The sequence below is a fragment of the Filicampus tigris genome, chromosome 3 (genome assembly GCF_054856515.1).
Source record: "Filicampus tigris isolate MCC_2025a chromosome 3, RoL_Ftig_1.0, whole genome shotgun sequence".
Classification (NCBI taxonomy): Eukaryota; Metazoa; Chordata; class Actinopteri; order Syngnathiformes; family Syngnathidae; genus Filicampus; species Filicampus tigris.
In genome coordinates, this window is record NC_141219.1 from 9,512,485 (window position 1) to 9,530,429 (window position 17,945).

Consider the following 17,945-nt stretch of genomic DNA (forward strand, 5'->3'; position numbering starts at 1 on the left):
AATTGGTGTTATGTCATTATTCTTGATGCCAAGGGTTTAATATGCCATTGGTACCCTTAGCAGCAATATCAGCTTCAATTCTTCTTCTAAGAAGGCTTTCCACAGGATATAGGAGTGTTTTAAGGTCACGATGATTTTGGATGAGAAGGCCTGGCTCTCAGTCTCCACAATTCATCCCAAAAGTGTTCTAGTCAGGATGTTCCACACCAAACTCTCCTAACCAAGTCTCCCAAGGCCCTGCTTTGTGTATTGGTCCGCAGTAAAGTTGAAACAGGAATGAGCCATCCCCAAACTGGTACCGCAAAATTGGAAGCATGTACAGTAATTGTCCAAAATCTTTTGGTATGCTGAAGCATTCAAAATTCTATTTAATAATTTGGATGCTCATTTCCATGCTCATAACTGTGAGGGAATAGTTTGGTTCAAACATGAAGGTGGTTGACTGAAGTTTTCCCATCTCCAGAGGTAATCGTGTATGGTTTGGTGTGCTGTAACACGTACAAGTCATATATAACATGGCTACCATTGACCCCACAAGTTCTCTCTCAGAGGATCCAGACAGGGAGGCTGTTGTGCGGACCTTCACACTCAGTGACCATGTGATAGATACTGTATTTACTCTATTTGCTACCAGTGTGTTTCACATCAACATTGAAGATGTATGCAGAGAGAAAATTGCCCTGCCCTTGATGCCTCTGTGTCTGTTGTACAGCCTCCATATGACCCCAGTGATGATGGGCTGAATGGCAGATACAGATCCATTCTCTGTGTGGCTCAGAAACTGGCTCAGAAAGAGATTTTGTCAAATTTAGACACTTGTCAGACGACGCTAGGTGTGAGTCCGTCCTCTGTCCACGCCTCACTCATCACCCCTCTGTTCTTATTCATGAAAGTAATCATCCTCCATTTTGTCAGCTTCCCACCACCCAAAAAACAACAACAAAAAACGCCAGTGCATGACGCCGTGGGAGAGAGGCCAATGGCAGAGGTTGTTACTAGTCACCTTGTCGTAGTTTGGATGTTTCGTCTTGTAGTGACTATTGAATTCCTTGAAAACAGGCACCGTCTCTTAGCAAACTAGGCAGACGCAGTTGTTTTGTATTTCGGAGAAAAAAAATTGCCAACTTCCAATTGTCCAGGAAGCAATGGTCCTATCTTGTCTATTTACTTTTACTTTGCTACAGACTCTCAGAAACGGGCTGGAAAGGGCCACTAGGTAATGCAGTGACGGGTTCACTCTGATACCGAACAAGATTTTTGAGAGTGGTGTTTTTGGAGAGGCAGGGCGAGCTCGGAGTGTTTTTCTGACAGCACCAGAGAGCACGGCCACAGGTCTGCTGCCATCTTCTGGTAAAACATACAATAGCTTTTTTTTGTACGTGTGTATTTTCTACCATGGTCAACAGTTCAGATGGGCCACACATTCATTTATGCCAGGTGCTGTGGGCCGGTGGAAATTTGAACGCATTTGGCCCCTTGGCTGGACTTTGGACATGGCTGTACAACATTTTGACTGTTAATCAACAAAACAAAATTGCTATCCACCTTTTTCCTAGGTCCCATACATACTTTATCCCGGATTACACATGCAAGACAGGCTAGGCGTGTTTCTTTGAGTCGTCAGTGAAATGGACATCCTGTGGTGTAATCCATGGTATTACATGTGTTGAACCACTAGAGAGCAGACTATGCCTGTGAACACAATGTTACTGCAGGGAACGCACATGAAAAAGAAAAAAAGGACAGCGATGTTGCAGGCAGTTAAAGTCAACTCCGTGGTTTTGCAGAAGATAACAGTGGTCTTTCTTTTTAAAAGAACTCAACACGCCAGTCGGTACTTGAACCGGTTAGGGATGATGACAAGGACGGACGAAAACCCACTTCCGACCTTGATTAGTCCGTCCTTTTAAAAGAAAAAAGAAAAAAAGGTCCGCCAAAATAGGGTCCGGACCGTTCCCTCCCTGGGATGGAATGGCAATCTCTTTTCATAACTGAACAACTATTTTTTTTTTTAAATGTACCTTTATTTAACTAGGTAAGGAAATTAAGAACATATTCCATTTGCAATGCAGACCTGGCAGAACAAAACAAAGCAATAATAAAAGTGAACAAAAAAATACATACTGTATAGAACAAACTTTGCAATTTGATATTGTTACATATTTACATAATACATAACATTACATCTAGCATATGATGAACAAAAGGTGAATACATTAAACAAATGTGTTATGTGCTGTTTTTAGTCCAAAGTGCGGGATCTGTAATTAATGTCTGAATAATGTAAGAAGTGTGACAAATCATCTTCATTTGTCATCGATATCCTACTGAAATATTAACTGCTACGGTGTACTACAACATTGTCAGGGTAAAAAGAATTGCATTTTTCTGATGTTTCTTCGGTCCATTAAGATGCAATTCCACTAATCGTCACTCTTGGCCTCAGAGAGAACATCTGTGAGGTGTGAGTGAACTTGACTGTCATTGATCCCATTTTCTTTAGATTTTGGTTTGAACACGCATAAAACAGTCATTTCCAGATTAAAAAATGTATTGTGCCTCCAACTGCCAGTTGTACTCTGAGCCTGCAGGTAAGCCTAATGGTGGACTGGAGTCATGATCAAATGTTTTATCTCTCTCATGATATTTCTAGCCCGCTGCCTTTGCTCAAAGTTGCTCTCTTTAAAGGCATACATCATGCTGTGAGACGACTCCACTTTTTTTCAATAAAAGATAAAGACCATCTTATTACCTACCCATTAAGAACATAACATTTTGTTAAATGAACTACTATTTAAACCACTCCTTTGAGCTCTGAGCCAGATTCAATGAATCTCAGCTGTACTTTAATCAACTCTGGCTCTGGTGTTCCCACACATCCTTTTCATGATTAAGAAGAATAAAAATTCATAGTATTTGATTATTTCAAGTCTTAATTTAAAGGGGAGCTAAAGTCCCCCAAGGGCAATCAGACATATATCAACATCCACCCTATGAAATATCAATATAATTTCTATTTCGGGGCAAGTGGAAATGACACAGGGACTGTGTAATGACCTAAAATAGCTGTCTCTTTCTCTTTCTTACACTGCAGTCCTCAGCGTCTATGATATTCTGTGTCCATTTATGAGCATCTTGACCCCATTTAATTTAGCCGAAAAAAGTGTTTTATGAACATTTTAATGTTATAAAGCAAAAACAAAGAATCCCGCTGGGCACAATCAGGACAGCACGAGAGGTTATTTAGCATTAATGTCTACATTGCTTCACCCGTCAGCGTTGATCGTCAAAAAACAGTGACTAAAAGAGCTTTTGTCACTAAACAGTTATGAATGCTGAATATACGGTGCAAATGAAATAATGACCACAGTACAAACAGCCACATAAGCTCTTCTCTACTAGTCAGCTCTTGTACCCAAGGGAAAGGTCACGACGACCCATTTTTAAAGGCCTCAACTCCAACTGAGTCATATCATGGAGGCATCATCGCTGAGAGTGTGACGTCCATCTTGGGCCTTAATTCTGAGTTGTCAACAGTTGCTTGTTGACAGCTTGTCATTTAGTAGGTCACTTTAACCCATTAAGGACAGGAGCATAACCGAGCCGGGAGCGCTGTAGCATCATTCTACTCTTAAATCCGGGAGAGCATATACTTTATATATTTTCTATTTATTATCTAATTCTCGGTCTCTTAACCAATGAAATGCATCAGAATATACATGTTACGGTGTCATAAGCCCGCAGAGGATGTTCTGGAATTATTTCAAGTGATAATGGCGGATGCCACGGTCGCAGGAGCTCCTCAATGAGTAACGGCAGTGATATAGGCACTGTGATGTGAACTTTGAACCAGTAGAACCAGTCGAACGTGGTATATGGTAAAGATATATGTTTGTAGACAATGACAATATCGACCTCTTTGTAACAGAATAGAGGATTATAGTTACCACTCGATTTTTAAAAATTAAAAATAGTGCTTCTCTTGCACTGACAGTTCTTTTTTTACCTCTTCGATTGAAACAGTAAAGATGCATAAACCTGGGTCTGTGTGAAAGTCACATGTCCAAGCTCTCAAATTATTTTAATTGTGTTTCTGTCTGCTACAGGGGCTGAGATATTAATTATTTTGTAGGTGTTGAATTTCGGGGAAAACTTCAGGTTTTCAAGGGTAATACCAAACACAACCTTAGGATTTGGGGAGCTGTTGAGCCAGGCGCTTTAGGCCTTTATGGGCTAAATCCTTTACGGAAATATAATGCTTTGCAAGTTAATGGGAAATACGAAAACATTTCATTTCTCATGATCTTAAAGTGAAATTAAAAGCAACAACAATAGTAGTTTTCTGCTTTGTAGCTATCTACTCCATGACTTTCTCCACTTTCAAGTTTCTGTTGTGGTTTTGGAGTGCAGCAATCGTCAAGCAAACATCTGCTTCATTCACGCACCACGAGTTGGGATGCTATCCAATTCACATATGGCCCCCCTGATACGATAGGTTTACTCTTTTTCTCTTTTGTAAACCCATCTGCTGTTGTTCTTACATCATGCCTCGCTGTTCACTTCGGCTCATTTTCCTCCACAGGCAGTAATTTACAAAAAACAAAGGAACAAGCATTGTTGACTTGATGGGTGGTAAAGAGAACAATTGTTGGCCCTGAATTCTCAAGGCAAGAGTGGACCAGCTCTCTAGATGGTAGTGGTGAAAGCATTTATTTAAACGTCTGCATTATTATTCACTGTCCTGGAGAAAAAAAATAACAGGCTTGATACCAAAATGTATTGTGCTAATGATTTTAACCCTTAGATGCATAAGTGGGTAAAAAATGACCCGGTGAGGTTGTTTTCTTTAAATATCTTCGTAATGAAAAATTGTTAGGATTTCATGTTCCAAGTATTCCTCAAAAAACATGTTTTTGATATAATGCCATTCACATTTTTAACTTACCTTTTATAGCTTTTAAGAAATTACAGTTTTTGTATTACTACCCCAAGCTTCCATAAGTGGGTCAAAAATGACCCGCATGCATTTTCTATGGAATCCAATGGGAACCATTGATTTTTATCAACTTTGGCTGTCAGAAATAAATGAACTGTGAACCACACAGACTATATCAAAAGTTTCACCTTTCAGCAAGATAGTTTCACTCAGCAAGAGCTGACATGTGAAAGTATTATCTTCATATAATATTGTGTGTCTTTCATGATTGTTGTTATTATTATTTCTCAAAATTACCCTACTTCATAACTAGCTAACACTAACTAGCTAACTAAGATCGCTAACATTAGTATATGCATTGTGTTAACGTTAGTGTGTGTGCGTGTCATTCATGATTGTTGTGTGAAAGAATATGTTATTATTTATCAACATATTAGCCTACTTCATAACTTGTGTATATGTAAAAACATTTTCTGGCCGTGCTGAGAAAGCAAGTGGTGCTGATGTATCATAACTAGAGTTAGCCAACATTACTATATGCAGTGTGTGTTTGTGTGTGTGAGTATTTATTAATACAGCTTCATATTGATCTATTGGACACATTACTTTTATGTTTCCTCATCCAATGTATCACGGCTGCTAGATGCAGAGCTGAAATTGTCCTACAGATGCTGAATGATGGAGGCCAGTAACGGGGTTGGACTCTTGAGTCTGAAATTTTTGATGATGAGGACCCAGACTATTATCCCGGTGGAAGTGGAAATACTACTGAACAGAATCAATCTGATTCAGAACATTTCTCTTATGTGTCCTCTGAAGAAGAAAGTGTCCAAATCATGTCCAACAGAATGAGTCGGAAGGGCTTTGACTGGAGCGAGTTACCTCCCACCCAGTGCAGAACACAGAACCACAACACCCTCAGAAGTCAGTCAGGGCCCGCACAAGGGCTAAGCCCCACTGCCTCACCAAAAGATGCATGGGAGTTCTTTATCACTGATGATATAATACAAGAGGTGATGAAGTGCACAAACTTGGAAGGATGTAGAGTAGCAACAGCTAGAGGAAAAGAATGGAAAAATTAGCTTGGAAAAAGTGGAAAAAAGATGAATTCATGACCTTCATTGGATTGACCCTGCTTGCACTAAGTGAGAAGAAATGGGACGTATCAGTCCGTGAGCTGTTTGGGAGTTCTCTACATATACCCATGTACAAGGCCTCTATGGCTATTGGAAGATTTACAGACATTCACCAAACCTTGCGCTTGGATGATCAGAGGACCAGAGCCTTCTGACTGGAAACAGAACATATGGCAGCCTTCCGCAATGTATGGGACCTATTCCTGGTCAACTGCAAAAAGCTATTCATCCCCAGTGTTTGTGTCACTGTGGATGTCCAGCTTGTGCCATTCAGGGGTAGGTGCAAGTTTCTACAGTACATGCCAAGCAAGCTTGCCAATTATGCCCTAAAGATCCTCTGGGTTGGTGATGCAATAGATGGTATAGTTTACACGGGGAGAGAACCAGGGGAAGAAGTTCAGAAGAATCTGGGGGAAAACATCAGTTGTGTAGTAGATTTGGAAACGCAGTTTGCAACATCAAAAATGTTTAAAAGGGAAAGAATGAAGATATTTCAAACATGAAATCATTGTTGTGTGGTCCTAAATATAATACTAAAAACTATACAAGTGATTATTTTTAACCAAAACGACAAAAATGGAATAAAAACACATTGATTCTAATATGGGTCATTTTTGACCCACTTATGGAAGAGTGTAGGGTCCAGTCACTCGTGCATCTAAGGGTTAAAGTACACAGCAGCATGTGACTATCGTTGAACAGTTTATGTGGATGCAGCTTGGATCGATGCAGCAATAAATAATAGAATGTACTGTATGTGATGTGAATACGTATCTTACCAACATAGTTTCATGCAATTGTAGTTGAATAGTGCAACAGATGAATGGATAGCTGGCTAAACAGTTATACAGATGTGTATATCAAGATGTACAGATACACAGTAGATAGATATTGTTATCATTGTTCTGTAATGCACGGACTGCACAGATTGTAGTATCTTTGAAACTGGCACCTTGGATGAATATAGGAGCTCTGCATCGTTTGCAAATTGTCTTTATCATAATTGCTGCACTACAGGTCACTTTAAATTGTGTGACAATTCTCTGCATGATTCCCACAATTGTGATCTTATCATAATAACTGCATTACTGGCCAATTCATTTTGCTTCACGACACTCCACATCATTTTCACAGCCGTCATTGTTTGGTATTACCATGCTAATATTATCCTTACATTGCTAAACAACACTCTGTATTCATGTTACATCCAAAATGTCATTTTCTGTAATTTTAGTGGCTCAAACTACTGGAGACAAATACTTTGTGTCGTCTTCCATACTTGGCCAATAAAGATCATTCTGACAAAGCGATCGAAAGTTCACCGGTAGCCGTGTCCATCCATTACCACAAGTGGATGGATTACAGTTTGTTCTAATTTTCAGTCAGAGGCTGTATTAAATTGGCTAACAATGTTAAATTTACTGTAGATGTGCAGTTGTTTAACTAGAGACAGTTGTACCTTTCAATAGGCACATTTAAGCTTTAGCTTATTTTGTTCAGTGTGAAACGATCCCAAACTTTGAACCCTCCTTGACTTTTACGCACTAATTTCTCCTATAACTCAAAATGCAAAATCTCAAAATATAACGAACAAGTACAAGTACAATAAGAAAAATCAGCGATGCAGGGAATAAGCAAAAAGTGAACTTCAATATAGGGAGAGGCGACCGTATATTGTTTGAGTTTCTTTTCTTTAATATAATAGTTTCAACAGTTTCCTCTGCGTTCTTATAATTTGCTCTTTTCCTGCACTCTAGTCTGAGAACACGGAAATACAGTATGTGTATAATTAGGAGATATTGTTCTTCAAAAACTAAGCCATAAAGAAATATCCTCAAAAAGCATGAATGTATTATAAAATAAACAAAGTCACTATTTGCTTGCATAATATAACAGAGGAATGCATTTTGAATGATGATATGAGTTTAATCCAAAACAGTTTTCTCTTCATGGCAATTCTTGCATTTGAATTTTACACTAGATTGCTCTCCCCATGAATAAACCACTATTACCGAAAGTCAACTGCAATCTACATTTCAAAAGCTTAAGCATATAATACATCTTTTTAAAGAAACGTACATGAAAATAAAGATTGTTTTTCATTCAGTTAAAAAAAAAAACTATTTTGAATTGAAACCTCTTCAGTTTTTTTTTACCAATCAGATTTTTAACATCTTCAGTTTTTTTTTAACTAGCCTATTTGATGGACTTGTTTCTGAAAGAGCAACAAACCTGCTCGATTCCTCTGAGCATAAAATAAGGAAATTTAATCTTGCCTTGGAATTCAAGCAAAGAGCTTAGTGTTTAAGCAAAGTTACAGTTTGAACACAGGTAAAAAGCTGTTTTCTGTTCAAGTCTGACTTTGAAATTCATCATCTGCTGTGAGCTGTATACAACAGGTCCGTTAAAAATATTTTCTCTACTTAGCATGTATGACTTTGCTTCTTATTCACTTGAGGAAGCTGAAGCATGAGCCTCTCATTCTAAAACCATGAAATTTGCATCTCATCACTTTGAGCTTTGTGTCAAAAGGGAGAACAAACACAGTGCAAACAAATATCATTATGCAGATAAGCATAGTCAGTTCAGTCACTATTGTTGATCTCAAGTATGCCTGCATACAAATGCTATCCCATTCCTGTTACTTTTCTTGACACACTTCGATTTTTGAAAATCAATTCAAATTAGCACCACATTACAAATGCCCTCTACTAGTGTGACAACCCGCTCACATTATACTGCACTACAAAAATACATTTCCAGGTAACGCAGGGCTCAATTTGACTTGGAAACAATGTCACTTAATCTTATCGGATTTGCTCGTTCACGGTAAGGTAATTCACCCTGGACAATTAGCCTCAGCTTTGCGAAGGGACACCACACTGACAGATAGGACTTGTTTTCAGGCACCAGACGATGGCTCTGGAAAGGGTGTCCTTTTTGGCATTTAAAACACCTCCACTCACTCCTGTGTCATGGGAGAAGTGACAGACCTGACAGGCTCAGTCTCTTGGGAGCCACCAGGCGTCTTTCCAATCTCCCTGGGTCAGTGTGGGGGTGAGACGCCAGTGAGGAGCTTCTGGCTAGAAACACTAATTATCATAGCCGCCTTGCATTTAGCAACACAGTGTAGAGCACAAGGTAGAGTGCACCTCCTGGTCGTGCTGTCAGATACTTCACAGGACAGCCTCTAATTGTGCAGAATGTAATGCTTATATGTTAAGGTTCGGGGCTGCCGAAGGCAAATTTCCACATCACTGGCTTATGCAAAATAAAGGGTAGACAAACAAGTGTTTTAATACCCTTCCCCCAATTTGTTGCCGCTGTTGATATTGTTTGCGTGTTATGTCATGAAGAAAGAAAAAAAAGAAAAAAAACTTTTAATTTTTGGATATGAGGAACGGGGTGCAATGGTGTCACATATCATGCAACACACTACAACAGAACAGCATGACACTACATTGCACACAGAAAAGCCTCAGCCCAAACTCATGATAATTTAATGACCGCTTGAAGGCAGAGTTTGAGGCATTGGACAAATATAAATATTAATTAAGACACTTGGGACTTGTGTGAAATCTCCTTTTCCTGTAAGCGGTTGCCATATTAAAGCAAAATTGGTCAGATATTTGATGTGGCTTGGAATATGCATTGGAGCTTCAAACATGAACTTCTTGTGAACATCCGCTCATTGATATTGGAGGGTTTAAGATGGAGTTTGTTAAACTTGTAGCGGGGGCAGCCAACTAACTTGTGATGGTTCTCTTTGATGAAGCAATCACTTTGCTTTTTACTTGTCATGTCACAGATCTTTAATTAAGACATCAGAATGCCACAAAGGCTCACAATTTGACTAATCAATCACCTGATCACACAATACCAAAGTGTTCCATATTAAAGCCGCTCAATGGGGTAGAATATCAATAACATGTCAGCGTTGGCTCTTTGAAGCGCTTTACTCCCACACTGTACGACTTCATAGTGAAACTGACACTGGTTAGATCATCCATCCATCCATCCATCCATCCATCGCTTCAATACCGCTTTTCCCCTTTAGGATTGCATGTGAGCTGAAGCCTTTCCCAGCTGACTCTGAGCGAGAGGCGGGAAGTCCATGTAACAACCCATGGTAATCAAATAAACAAGTGATAAGTACATTATGTGGCCTCATGGTGCTAACCAGCCCAGTTTTTTATACTTTAGTTGAGAAGAACATGATTTGCCACATAAGATTTGGATTTCAAACTCTAATAACCGTTTTGATATACAGATCGTTTTAGTCACATTCTGATTCCATCCAATTGACACAGTGTAACATATCCCCTGACTGTTTATTGCCACTGATGTTAATTTCAGCTTGGAAATGTGCTGATTGGGTGAAATTTCATCGACAACTCACTGAAAGACGGTATGTAGATAACTTTGAATCAGGGCACTTGCACGTCTGAGCCAGCTGTCAACCATGAAATTAAAGTGTAACGATTGAAAAATATATATAATTCCTATTTGATAAATAAATCAAATTATAAAAATCTAAAACATCTGCAGATAGAAAATTCAAACATTACAAACAGCAAAAAATAATAATAACACCAATGAGTAAATTGATTTATTATTGATACTGCATATTATTTAATTTAGTCATTATCCAAACTGTTTCTTTTTTTAGTCAAGATTTTTTTAAGTACAGGTGCCATTCTTTGTGAAGCTTCAGGTTGTTGTTGTTTTTTGTTTTTAGAACATTTTTGGTGTCAGGATTCTCAAATGCTATCAAGTGAAGTTATCTTTGATATTCCAGGTGTCACCTGTCCAGTGGATCTTCTACTAATGCAAATTGGAACTCGCCCACTGTTAATTATGACAGTGGTGTTATCAAAAAAAAAAGCTGATTTTTTAAAGTAAAAGAAAAGTTTGTATTCAGCTGCTTGAGGATTGCCCCCTGCAAAGCATGTGTTACAGTGTTAAACACTTGATCTGGTTAATACTGTCTACCATGCAAAATTGTAGGTTGTAATGGGAGAAGATTAAAGGCAATCTCTCTCACCTCGTGGCAAATTCCACACCAGTAAGCAACGAGTGACTTGTCAAGCTCTGGATAGCATTTTCAGGGATTAGCTCATGATTTTAGGGTTCAAGCAGGACACAGTAGGGGGGACAGTGGATCACTGTACCCTTCCCACATGTACAAAACAAAGTAAGCACTTGAAAACGAAGGACAAAAATGCAACAAAGTGAATTTGTCACTTGAATACTGTGTGTTACTATTACAATTACAGAAATAATGTGGTGTCCTTTGATTGAGAGGATTATTTACGGGATATGGAAACAGTTGTTGTGCATTATAACATTGACTCTGCATGCCATAACAACATGCTATCATAACAAGATAGTATAATATGAGAGTCATGCACAAACTTATAATGATATGTTGAAAATTATAAAAAAGATATTAATGATGCGCTCAATTAATTAATTTCTGTAATGATTTAGCAGGTTTGATGCATGCTGTTCTCATATTTATGAATGAAATACGATGACATCCAATACATATTCCAGCGGAGCACAGCATCTGTTTGCCTGCATCTCCATCAAGTTCACAAAAATTGTGTTACACCACCTGCGCCACAACTTAGACCTGCTCCGTCACCAAATTGTCAGGTGCGCCGGATGCCTAGCATGGTGCAGCGCGGTCTGCCAAATCCCAAAACACGGTAAACTAGACTTGCCCTACCATGAAACTCACGGATGCACCAATTTTTATGCATGTATGCTGTCTGCGAAAATAGAGCCCAGAGAGTTTACATATGACAAAAGAAAATAATTGACTTGTGGATCGAACAAAGTAGGAGACTATTGCAGCTCATCTGCAAGAGGCTTAAGGCTTTGTGTGATGATGATGACATCAACTGAGTCAGAAAAATGTCCATCACCTGCCTGTTCAACGGAATCCATTGTAGTAGTTCTTCGGACACCATGAGACAAAACTTATGCAGAGATGTGTCGAGAAAATGCCGCGAGACGTCATTTTATTCCAATTTTGGCATATACAGTATTCTATTTCTCTGTATACATACATCTGTTATCAAAACATTTAAGTCATCACTGCATTTGGCCTGAGTGCCAAGACAAGTGATAATCAACGACGGGCCACAATACTGCAGTATCTGAATTTCAAGACCTGTTTCCTGTGTTTAAAATACAGATTGACACTATATCAAACCAAGTGTGAAAAACGGCATCATTGAGATTCACGTTGCTGCTGTTGTCTCAGAAAGCTTTTAGCATTTACAACCTTTTCTCCTCTCAAATGTGCTCTGCTCTGTGAGTGACCTTTTCCCTTCTATCACTTACAGGATCAGTATGCATTCTATTCACTGAGTGATTACTTCATGCCCGGTCGGCTCACCTTGAATTCAGCTGTCATCCTGTCATCTATTTTCAATGTGATATTATCTTTCTCACCTCTTATTAGTGGTGCCCATGTGAAGTCTGTTGAGTACTCCTCTCTATTCCACAAACAAAGCTTCACTGTCCTTGCGAGGACACACTAGCATTGGAGACATCTTCTAAGCCTTTGAAAACCAAAACACTCCCAAGTTGTTCTATGCTATCACCAGTATATTATTTGAAAAGAAATGATCAACATTAAAACTAATAGTTTAAATTAAGTAATTGTATGTACACTTTCCTGAACAGAGCACTTCCCACGACAAATTCATTTTCCCAAAAGTTTGTGAAATAACATTTTCGCATGCACTGAAACAATATTTGAAAATGATACTGTGAACTTAATGCTGCTAATGTAAATACAGTATGTGTGCGTGTGTGTGTGGGTGTGCATGCGTGCGTGCATGTTTGTGTATAGAATTATTCATCAATCAGAATATATGAATTTTAATGAAAACCCAATGAGTTCTAACAATGTGAATGCAAATCATAAATAGTTAATATCATTATTCTGTGTGTGTGTGTTTTTTTAATAGAAAAAATAAATAACAAATAAGTCAAGAAAAGTTGCAGAGTAACCTGTCATTTATAGCAAACGATAGTCTCACAAGTAATCAGGGAGCACATTTTTGCTTTGAGCAGACTGCAGTTGGCTATTTTAATGCAATCAACTTCACACTTCAACCAAAGACGCATTCAAAGGTTATGTTTAACATTTATGTCGTTCTTCAAAAGGGTGGAGTGGTGCAACAAAAATAACAGCAGATTAGCATCAGTGAAAGCATGCATTCAGCTCATTTTCCTATGCTTTTTCTTGATCTCCACTTTTGAAATGGTCGGTCTTATGCAAAAGAATAGCAGAGGATTAATTTCTACCACAGTGTCTGCTACTCTGAGATAAATTCATGGGCATTAAGGATAATATAGGAAGCAGAATATACTGTAGCTCTTTGTAAGAAAAACAACATTGACACGTTGAAGGAGCCCAGTGTGAGTGGAACTTTGGTGACCCATATACAGTAAGATGTTGTCTTTCCATGCACACCCTTCGGATTTCTTTCTTTCTTGCGACAGTAAATGTCCAATGTCAATGTTATGAATCGTGTTACCACATTATTTAGTGTTGTAACACTCAAGACAGGACTTGGTCGAGAGACCACAATTTGAATCTCATGTTCCTGTCTTCAAAAAGTCTGTCTCGGTTTTGGACTGGCTGGATTTGGGATTTTAAGTTAGAACCCCACTGCCCGACACCTGGCCGTCTTTCCAGTAGTATAAGCCGAAACAGTCACTAATTCTGTAAAAGTTGCATTTGATGGACAAAAATCATCCAATTGTATAAAAGACACCACGATTTTAAAATTGAGTCCAAAATGTAGTTTTTGGATTGTTCTGGTTTTACAATAGTGGATAATTTTACCTTCTATAGTAAAAGGCATCATTCTATATACACAATGTAAAATACATTAGCAGAGAGAAAATGCGATCTGCACGACCTATGCAACGTTGGTTATTTGCTATAAACAAAATGTGTATTGTACTGTGTATGAAGACCTAATAGCAATGGACTTTGATTGTTTGATCACATATCACAATTAAAAAATAAAATACTGATTTCGCCTTCATCTGTGAATGAATAATTTATGTTTTCCCAATTTGCCCATTTGTGATGCACATTTTAAAACAATGGTACATCTATGTTTAAATCTCTTCAATTGGATTGACTCGACTTGGAGTCAATAGTTAAAGTCTAAAATTATTAATTGCAAGTTATTAAATGGCTATTTAGTACTTGCTGATTGCTATGTTTTGCCACTTTACCAGGGACCAAAGAGTCAACTGTAATTCCACATTCCTCGGAACATTCCTCTCCTTACTGTGACTAATCATCTTAGAGGATGCTCTTCATCAGGCCCCCGTCTGCTCACCCAAGCTGTTGGCACTGACTCCGGCGATAATGACTGAGGCGAGTTTGAGACGATGTTTACTGGTTGACAGCAGCACCCTGCTTCATCTGTATGCTCCAGCAAGCATTTCCATTTAGTTCACTTCTCAAGCACCTGTCTAATTTCTCTTTGGAGACAGAAATCCTTTAAACCCCATTGTATCCCAGGGCAACATATTTACAGAGGCCTGGTTTTCCAATACCGAGGAGAGATTAACACCGCTTCCTGATATATGAATCCGTGCCACCCGTCCACAGGCTTGGTCGAGGGCCCGAGCTACTCTGTCCACGGTCCTACTCCCATCCCCTTAATACACACCACAATTTGTAGGGCATTTGGACGTTGATTCTGTTAAAATTATACAATTTTTTTCTGAAAGGAAAATCTGACAGGAAAATAGAACGGACTATAAAGCTGGACAAAAAATATGTATAAATAAATGGAACAAATAAAATGTTTGCTTATTTAAATGATCTGATGTTCTTGAATTGTCTTTCAATGTAGAAATGAATCATACAAAAAGGATCAGTAGCACTCGTGTACGCTTGTGCAACAATTGGGGGTCGTACGGCTGCCAAACTGACAGTCTGTTTTTGTTCATCCTAAATTGTCGAAAGACATATGAACTACAATAACAACATGGTTGCTGGGAAAGAGTTCAGTATTTCTGACTTGTCGACACTCTTGTCTCAAGCAGTATCCAAAATCAGTATGATCCCATTTAGTGAAACAACATTCTAAAAAGTGCTCCCAGGACAACATTGGAGTTAATTTCAAGCTGTTTCCAAGTGAGGGGAGGAGTTATTTTTCAAACACATACATGTTAAGGAATTCCATTGCACCTTTAACATTTCAAACTGTAAATTAACATCCATCCATCCAATTGGAATTACAGTAAATACTAACCTTGATTGTACTGTATATTACGGTTGCAATCCATGGCAAAAGGGTCATTTTGCAGGTTTGGTTGCATGGCAATGTTATTATTTATTTATTCATTTGTTGTTGCTTATTCAGTAGTGATATTGCTTCCACACTGTCAATCACAAATCCAACTTGGCTGCTGTGACTGGGTGAGCAAGTGTGTCTAGATGGAACTTCTGCCTATCCACAGCACAGTGTGGTTGAGTGGAACTTTCGTTGCATGATTGATTGATGCACGATTTGGTAGCATTGGCTGTGTTTTAAGCCTAGACGTGAATATTTTGCAAATCGTACCGGTTTCATTTTTGGTCAAATATTGTACGCTGTACTGCTATAAGTGTTACAGCACGATGACTTTGGTGCATTTTCCTTGGCCAGCTGCAGGTCAGCATTAAAGGAGAAAGGTATGAATCAGTTCATGAACAGATTTCATTCAGTGCATTCACTCAACATCAGTTTGTTTGAACAGATATTTCAAAAAACGACACACATGCCGCAGAAAGTACTTTGCTACAAAGATAAAAAAATAATATTTTCAGCCTTTTTCTGCCACATTGCTGGGAATAGGGGATTTGCAAATTCTGAACTGTGAATATGAGGGGTCTACCTGTATTGCATCTGTTCAGTACCTTTGCCACAACTTTATTCAAATGTCTTACTTCCTACTCCCTAGGCGGCTATACAAAACAAAACAAAAAACTGTTGAAAAGAAAAGCAGTTGTTTGTTCTGACATTTTTGGATTGCATTTACATAAAAACAACAACATATCCCCTGGACAAAATATATTGAGACTTGAGAAGAGTACAATCACAAAATACAGGTTTGTGATCCGTTAATGATGCCCAAGTAATGTGTGTATGCTGTATACAATGCAGAAAGAATTTAGCCACATGAAAAGGGCTGAGTGCAAGCATCATTGAGTTGAAATCCAAAACATTTAACGGCTTCAAGTTTGAAACTCTCGACCAGAAATAGGGATCGAGGTGAAGGGAGCAAAAAAAACATACTTTTGCATACTTTGCATTTTGAACATTGTGCAACAATGAATTGATAAATGATAATTATTAAACTGATATAGCTGACTTGGTACAATATGATAACTCTATTATGAAATGCTGATTTTTCTGTTGACTTACCAAATTGAGTTTCTGTTCACTGTAGTCTCGACAAGTCTATTCTACCACAGAGACACATCAGAAGCATGTTTTCCCAAGAGCTACTGTAGTATGTATGATGATACAGTACATGACTTTGAGTGATGTATTTGAAACATTAATGTCAGTAATGGCCATACTGGTTGCATTTTCAATAAACGTGTCCCTTTTCTAACAAGTACAGTTAGAACAGCTTCACAAGTGCAGAGTAGCAAGATGCTATTTTAACACGCAACTTGACCACTTATCCACTCTCCCTATGTACTGTTTCAGTCACCTTGTTGTCTCTGTGCATGTATCATACAACTGTTTTGGTTAAATATTAGCATCACTCATACTCACTTCTTCAATGCTTACTGCAACTTCAATAATATGGAAATTGTAATAATCTGTGGGAGATCTGGGAGTACAACAATACAGGACAGTTTTGTAGTCACCCTATCGCCACCCCACCACACTTCTCCCCAATATTAACTGATGTTGAATATACAGTATTTCATCAGGCAATTATGAAATAAATGTTGTCTCTGATAATAATAATTTCAAAATGCTGATTATTGGATAGCCTTTGTTCAAAAGTCATTTGTCTCTATTGCTAACCAAGAAGAAGGAACAGAGGGAGAAATCTGTTTTGTGAGTCCGGCCAGTGTTTGGTATTTACGACACACACACACACACACTCGCACGCACACGCCCCCCCACCCCCCACCCCCCCCCCCCCCACACACACACACACACACAACACCAACGCCACTTATGACACTAATATCTACTGCAGAGGAATACTGCCAAGGGTTCAACTATATTAGGCTAGGTTCACACCACAGGCTAATGCGACCCAGATCCGATTTTTTTTTGCCCATATGCGACCTGTATCTGATTTTTTTATGACAGTCTGAACGGCTCAATTCCGTTATTTTCAAATGCGACCTGAGCCACTCTCATGTGGTCCAAGATCGGATACGTATTCGGGTTTTTTTACAATGCGCCCGCGGACTGAATGGCCAGGTGTCATATATCCGACATTGACGTCAACCTGAGCCCAAAATGCGCTCCGCGCAGGCAGAGGGGAAGTGATGCCAGCAGAGGATCGAATCTGCAAAGTTGTTTTGAGTAACAGTATTGACTTTATATTTGACTTTAATTCAATCCCACTTGAAACATTAAGCATAAAGTGGACATTTATGGCGATCGTAGTAATTCAGCCACAGCTCAGATCGATTCATTTTTTACGCGCGGTTATGGCGTGACGTCATCGTTAATAATGTCTCCATGAAATGAGATATTAAAACCTCGCCTCATAATTTTGCCCCAAATACTGTATTCGTTTTTACCTCCTACCTAATTGTTTCACTTTGGGGCAGACATTACACTTTAAAAGTAGCCCATGTGTGCAAGAAA

General features: G+C 38.7%; 1 protein-coding gene and 1 pseudogene across 4 annotated transcripts in view; one reads left to right on the forward strand and one right to left on the reverse strand.

Moving 5' to 3' along the window:
* The window catches only part of pcdh9 (protocadherin 9), a 170,329-nt gene that overhangs the window by 19,633 nt on the left and 132,751 nt on the right, over nt 1-17,945 (reverse strand). The gene's annotated exons all lie outside the window — the stretch shown is intronic.
* Nucleotides 516-6,575, forward strand: LOC147149799 (uncharacterized; annotated as a pseudogene).